At 55.2% G+C, this 6,000-nt stretch overlaps 1 protein-coding gene across 4 annotated transcripts in view; it reads right to left on the minus strand.

Moving 5' to 3' along the window:
• Nucleotides 1-5,575, minus strand: part of ANKRD46 (ankyrin repeat domain 46) — a 47,030-nt gene extending 41,455 nt beyond the window's left edge. For all 4 annotated transcript variants that reach the window (XR_012244554.1, XM_073632046.1, XM_073632047.1 and 1 more), the window contains exon 1: nucleotides 5,421-5,575. The gene's annotated coding sequence lies outside the window, so the exon portion shown is untranslated. The remainder of the gene's footprint in view (nucleotides 1-5,420) is intronic.
• Between the last annotated feature and the right edge of the window lie 425 nt (nucleotides 5,576-6,000).

Raw genomic sequence — 6,000 nt, forward strand, 5'->3', positions numbered from 1 at the left:
TGCGATTTGTTTGTTTTTTCAGCCGTTTACTACCACTTTAAGATAAAAAGTCTTCTGTGTGCAGCAGCCCTCCTCAGCCCCCCTAATACTTACCTGAGGTCCCACTAGATCAGTGGTTCTCAACCATGTCCTCAAGTGCCCTCAACAGGCCATGTTTTGGGAATTTCTCGTACATAAAATAGCTGTCCAAAATACCAAGCCATTGACTCTGATTTAAGTCACCTGTGCAAGATAAAGGAAAACCTGAAAACATGGCCTGTTGGGGGTACTTGAGTACAGGGTTGAGAACCACTGCTCTAGAACCAGCAATGCTGTAGGAGTGTCTCAGCTGCCCGGGACACCCATTCTTATTGGCTGAGACAGCAGCGCAGCGCCATTGCCTCCCACTGCTGTCAAAGTCAGCCAGCCAATGAGGAGAGAAAGGGGGCGGGGCCTGCCTGCGGCTCTGTGTCTGAATGGCCAAAAAGAGCTGCAGCTAGGCTCAGGTACCCCCATAGCAAGCTGCTTGCTGTGGGGGCACTCAACAGGAAGAAGGGGCCTTAGAGGAGGATCTGGGCTGCTCTGTGCAAATCCACTACACAGAGCAGGTAAGTATAACATGTTTATTATTTTTAACTTAAAAAAAAAAACAAAAACAAACAAAAAAAAAAAAAAACACAAGACTTTAGTATCACTTTAAGAGGGGGGATATATGATCAACATGTATAAATAAATAAGGGGTCCATATAGAGCCCCGTATTTCCCTCGCCGGAGACACACTCTTCCCCTCTGCTCGTTGTTTTGGCTCTTGATTGGATAGACTGATAGCAGCACAGCCATTGGCTCCCGCTGCTGTACATCAAATCCAATGACGCGGGTGACGGGGGTGGGGCTGAGACCTGCATTCGGCGTCTATGGAAGCAAATGCTGGACTCGGGAGTGCACCCGCAAGGTAACCCCCTGGAACAGTTTCTCCTAGGGGGTTCTTTGATGTGGGGAGGAGCTACCAGCGCCATTGGGGGACCCAGAAGTCAAGGATCAGTGCCACTCTGTGTAAAACGAACTGCACAGTGGAGGCAAGTATGACATGTTTGTTATTTAAAAAAAAAAAAAAAGAAGCCTTACAATCACTTTAAGGTCATCACAGAGGACAAGGGGAGGAAAAGGTTTCTTCACCGTAAAAGCTGTGAAAATGTGGAATAGACTCCCTCCAGAGGTGGTTCTGGCCAGTTTAGTAGATTGCTTTAAAAAAGGCCTGGATTCTTTCCTAAATGTACATAATATAACTGGGTACTGACATTTATAGGTAAAGTTCATCCAGGGAAAATTCGATTGCCTCTAGGGGGGGGGGGGGGGGGGGGTGGAGGAATCAGGAAGGACATTTTTCCCCTTCTGTAGCAAATTGGAGCATGCTTTGCTGGGGTTTTCGCCTTCCTCTGGATCAACTGTGGGTATGGGATTGTGTATGTGGGATCTTATAATTTTTTTTCTCCCTTTTATTGGTTGAACTACATGGACTTGTGTCTTTTTTCAACCAGACTATGTAAAGTCACCTAAATCTCCTTTCTTCCCCAATCTGATGCTCTGTTTGAACTTCAGCAAGTTGTCTTCACCATGTCTAGAGGACTAAATGCATTTAGTTGCTGCCATGCGATTGGCCGATTAGCAATTTGTGCTACCAAGCAATTGAACAGGTGTACCTAATAAAGTGGCCAGTGAGTGTATATGCCACGGCCTACCTAAGTATTGTTGCTGACCATGTCCATCCCTTTGACTACAGTGTACCCATCTTTTGTGACCTGTGACGTGTCCCGAGTCACCTAGGCGGCCCCTGTCAAAGCTAGGTACCCGCTCCCCCCCCAAAAAATGACCTGCCAAATGTGAAAAGAATGGGTTGAGGAGTGCTTTAAGCAGAACTTCCACTTTTGGGTGGAATTCCACTTTAAGGCCGTTCTGAAGGGTAAAAGGAGTCCAACCCGGTACTAGCAAGGTGTACATAATAAAGTGGCTGGTAAATATATTTATACTGAACACCTCTATGTGCCTAATGTCAAGAGGAGCAGGCAACTTCACAATCCCACAGGTTCACCTCCATGTGTTTATTTACACATTTGTAATACCAACATTATTTGCCATCTTCTCCAGGTCAGGACTAACACCTCTGTGTTGCAGTAAGGCACATATTACACCAATGTATGGTACTGTACCATGCTCATGTTGGCATGCCATTCGTTTTGATATCACACCATGTATAGGTTAGTTTGCTGTGGTGCCATTTGGTTCGATTGTCATCCCAATGCAGTAAAGCAATACACCTATGTTGCAGCGAGCCCCAACCCTGAACAATGTACTACCATGTGCTGTATTCCCAAAAAAGGATTTGGCTTTCTTATGCACTGGGGTGCATTACCAGCTTGTTCAAACAGAATGGGCTGCCTTACTGCAACACATCAATATGCAGGTGTAAAGCCGGCATTACATTAAATACAAAGCCAAAACCTTTTGTTCTTTTAGTTGAGAATACAGCAGGGAATAACCAAGTCATCTGTATCCCATTGGGGAGATTTCCCTGCACTTCCTGTACTGCAGACACAAAAGGTGGGGGGGGGGGGGGGGGGAGTTTTGGCTCTAGATAGAGATGGCAAGTCTTGTGCAAAAGGTAGCACAAGTCAGACCACCACTTTAGCATATTAAACTTAGATGGTTATATACATTCTTCCTTCTTCATCATTAGAGCTCATTATTCTACAAAAATGAATCAAGGGAAAAAAAAAAAAAAAATCACTCTCGCTGTTAGGGGCAAGCCCCCGGTGTAAGCTACGGCAGAGGGGCGAGTCATCTCCCCCCTCCGCCACAGCTAGGGTAACATCTGAGCATGTGCCACAGCTACAGCAGCGCCTCAGCCTCCTGCCGCATCGCCTCATCCCCCTGCCACAGAGCCTCGTTCTCCTGCCGCAGCTACGGCAGTGTCTCATCCTCGTGCCACAGCTACGGCAGCGCCTCATCCTCGTGCCGCAGCTACGGCAGCGCCTCATCCTCGTGCCGCAGCTACGGCAGCACTTTAGCCTCCTGCCAGAGCCTCAGCTACGGCAGCGCCCCAGCCTCCTGCCGCAGCTACGGCAGCGCCTCAGCCTCCTGCCGCAGCTACGGCAGCGCCTCAGCCTCCTGCCGCAGCTACGGCAGCGCCTCAGCCTCCTGCCGCAGCTACGGCAGCGCCTCAGCCTCCTGCCGCAGCTACGGCAGCGCCTCAGCCTCCTGCCGCAGCTACGGCAGAGCCTCAGCCTCCTGCCGCAGCTACGGCAGAGCCTCAGCCTCCTGCCGCAGCTACGGCAGCGCCTCAGCCTCCTGCCGCAGCTACGGCAGCGCCTCAGCCTCCTGCCGCAGCTACGGCAGCGCCTCAGCCTCCTGCCGCAGCTACGGCAGCGCCTCAGCCTCCTGCCAGAGCCTCAGCCTCCTGCCGCAGCTACGGCAGCGCCTCAGCCTCCTGCCGCAGCGCCTCAGCCTCCTGCCGCAGCGCCTCAGCCTCCTGCCGCAGCGCCTCAGCCTCCTGCCGCAGCGCCTCAGCCTCCTGCCGCAGCGCCTCAGCCTCCTGCCACAGTGCCTCAGCCTCCTGCCGCAGCGCCTCAGCCTCCTGCCGCAGCGCCTCAGCCTCCTGCCACAGTGCCGCAGCTATGGCAGCGCCTCAGCCTCCTGCCGCAGCTACGGCAGCGCCTCAGCCTCCTGCCGCAGCTACGGCAGCGCCTCAGCCTCCTGCCGCAGTGCCTCAGCCTCCTGCCACAGCGCCTCAGCCTCCTGCCACAGCGCCTCAGCTACGGCAGCGCCTCAGCCTCCTGCCTCAGGGCCAGAGCCTCCTGCCGCAGCTCCTCAGCTACGGCAGCACCTCAGCCTCCTGCCGCAGCTCCTCAGCTACGGCAGCGCCTCAGCCTCCTGCCGCAGCTCCTCAGCTACGGCAGCGCCTCAGCCTCCTGCCGCAGCTCCTCAGCTACGGCAGCGCCTCAGCCTCCTGCCTCAGGGCCAGAGCCTCCTGCCGCAGCTCCTCAGCTACGGCAGCACCTCAGCCTCCTGCTGCAGCTCCTCAGCTACGGCAGCGCCTCAGCCTCCTGCCACAGCGCCGCAGCTACGGCAGCGCCTCAGCCTCCTGCCACAGCGCCTCAGCTTCCTGCCACAGCGCCTCAGCTACGGCAGCGCCTCAGCCTCCTACCGCAGCTCCTCAGCTACGGCAGCGCCTCAGCCTCCTGCCGCAGCTCCTCAGCTACGGCAGCGCCTGAGCCTCCTGCCGCAGCTCCTCAGCTATGGCAGCGCCTCAGCCTCCTGCCGCAGCTCCTCAGCTACGGCAGCGCCTCAGCCTCCTGCCGCAGCTCCTCAGCTACAGCAGCGCCTCAGCCTCCTGCCGAGCTCCTCAGCTACGGCAGCACTTCAGCCTCCTGCCGCAGCTACGGCAGCACCTCAGCCTCCTGCCGCAGCTACGGCAGCGCCTCAGCCTCCTGCCGCAGCTACGGCAGCGCCTCAGCCTCCTGCCGCAGCTACGGCAGCGCCTCAGCCTCCTGCCGCAGCTACGGCAGCGCCTCAGCCTCCTGCCACAGCTACGGCAGCGCCTCAGCCTCCTGCCACAGCTACGGCAGCACCTCAGCCTCCTGCCACAGCACCTCACCCTCCTGCCGCAGCTATGGCAGAGCCTCATCCTCCTGCCACAGTGCCTCATCCTCGTGCCGCAGCTACGGCATCGCTTCAGCCTCCTACCACAGAGCCTCATCCTCCTGCCACAGAGCCTCATTCGCCTGCTGCAGCCACGGCAGCACTTCAGCCTCCTGCCGCAGCTACGGCAGCGCCTCATCCTTGTGCCGCAGCTACGGCAGCGCTCCATCCTCGTGCCGCAGTGCCTCAGCCTCCTGCCGCAGCTACGGCAGCGCCTCATCCTCCTGCGACAGCCCCTCAGCTACAGCAGCACCTCATCCTCCTGCCACAGCGTCTCATCCTCCTGCCATGGCAGCGTCTCAGCACTGTGCCATAGCTACAGAAAGCACATTTCAGCTCTTGGGCACATCTAAACCCCTCACCGAAAATGCACAGCTATGGGCCATTATTTCTCCGATACCTTTTGCTTTATCTGCTCAAATTCTCCACCTTATGACCCGTCCCTGGACACCGGCCTACGGCAATGTCTTGGCCCCCCTGTCACAGCTATGGGAAGAACATTTTAACCCTTTATCAACAATGGCAGCTCCCTGACACCGGCTATGAGATGTCCTATACCCCGGCCACCTAATGTCAAACCTTCTGAGCCACATCTGTAATGCACTGAGCTCCAATCATATGCCAAACACATGATCACAACATCCACCTTCTTGTGGGCACAGATGTCTCCTCCTCCCCCCGGAGATGTCACTCCAGCCTGTCCCCTCACCATTACATCTAGTACACAACTGCTTGCAGCCTCTTACCTACAATACAGCTCCACGGCCAGTAACCCCGGACACAGTACAGGCCAGTCCGCTGCTAACCATCCATCAGACAACCGGAAGTGAGGGAACCAGGCAGCAGCAGGAGGAGGGGGAGCGAGGAGAGACGCGCGCTCCCGGACAAACACTCGCAGGTACGCGGAATATGCATAGCTGAATGCAACGACGTCATGCGCGCGCACGTCGAGGTCTGCGTGAGCGCGCCTTGGTTGGAGTGACGTCCTATTGGCATTCAGTGGGCGATGTGCTGCAGAGTCTGGGCTACACACAGGGATAGCATAAGCTGCACAAGGTCTTACCTGTGGGACTAGAAGTTCCAGCATGTGTCCACTGCATGCTTCCTGACATAACTTTGTGGGCTGCCATTTCTCACACATTTTTCCCCAAGAAATGCTTCAATAACTTCCAAACGTAGGCCCTATTCCCATTTCCTCTTCACGTCAATGTGGATTTTCACACAACTTGTATCTTGTCCGTTTCTTTGAATAGGCCACCATATCCGCAACAAAATCGCCAAAAGTGTATTCAAGTGTTGAGCTTTTTTACCGTTTCTCAGGGTATC

Source organism: Aquarana catesbeiana, linkage group LG05 (assembly GCF_042186555.1).
Source record: "Aquarana catesbeiana isolate 2022-GZ linkage group LG05, ASM4218655v1, whole genome shotgun sequence".
In the NCBI taxonomy this organism is placed as follows: Eukaryota; Metazoa; Chordata; class Amphibia; order Anura; family Ranidae; genus Aquarana; species Aquarana catesbeiana.